This window comes from Ananas comosus, linkage group 22, assembly GCF_001540865.1.
Source record: "Ananas comosus cultivar F153 linkage group 22, ASM154086v1, whole genome shotgun sequence".
NCBI classification, from domain to species: Eukaryota; Viridiplantae; Streptophyta; class Magnoliopsida; order Poales; family Bromeliaceae; genus Ananas; species Ananas comosus.
The window spans coordinates 5,799,304-5,800,434 of NC_033642.1; positions in this window are offsets into that span (position 1 = coordinate 5,799,304).

Genomic DNA, 1,131 nt, shown 5'->3' on the forward strand with positions numbered 1-1,131 from the left:
CCGTCCCCCCATCTTTCTTGGTGCTTGGGAAGGTGGACTTGAGAGCTGCCAAAGAGGAGATCTTATCCCCACCCTTGGGGAAGGCTTCGGGGAAGATTGAGCTCTAAGGAGGTTTGTTGCGTCATTTCCCTCCTCGTAGATCTTAGTTTTGATAGTTTTGATAGATGAGAAACCTAGAAATGAGATTTAGGGTAGTTTAAATGGGCTTTTTGATCTAGGGCTTTTGCAGGGTGCTAGATTAATTGTTATAATCTTCTTGGCTTGGATTGGAAGGCCTCAAGCTCTGCTTTTTGTGAGTTTTGGAAGAATTTCTACTCTTGATGGTACAGTTTTGACCCTTATGTTCGCTAGTAATGTTTGATAATATAAGATGCGTCGTATGCCTCGTATCTCTTCGCTGATCACTTTAGGTACTTGAGACTTCGTGGCAACTTCATTCGGCGAATCGAAGAGCACGACGACGAGTTCGGTGGGTTGACCTAGTCCTACAGATGCAGAAATTCTCATATGTGTTATAGTATTGTTCCCTTAAATTTTGAAAAAAGCATGCATATTCAACTAAATGTATATTATGATTTTTAGAATGCTTTAAAATTGCTATGTTATAATATAATGATTTGACCTCTATGTATAGAGGTTGCCTTGAGAGAGAGTTGGTTGCATTTAGCATTCTATACGAGACTTTGGTTTCATGTTTTCTTAGTGTAATGAGTCTGAATTTCCATGTATTAACTTAAGTTTACTTGTGACATTGAAAGATGATGAAATTCCATATAGAGAGCGTATCTGAGCTACGAATGTAGCTGAACTAGCGAAGGCTAATGTCATCAAGCGTGGCATTGAGCTCGGACATGTGTGAACATAGTGATAGGGCCATTGAGGTGATCTTGGAATATCATGTTGGACATCAAATGCAAGGTGTCATAAGGGGCACTAGGGTAGCAAAAGCTGAAAAATTCACATTAGCCTTAAACAATCTCCGGGATGCTAGTACTATATCATGTAGGACAGTGAGGCATTAGATACTTGAGACTTGGACTTGCTGTCTTGCCTATTTGTTGCTCTGATCGCAATGCTTTGTTGGAGGGTCGTTTTCCACAAGCCTTTTGGCCACTCCGGAGTTAGCCTATA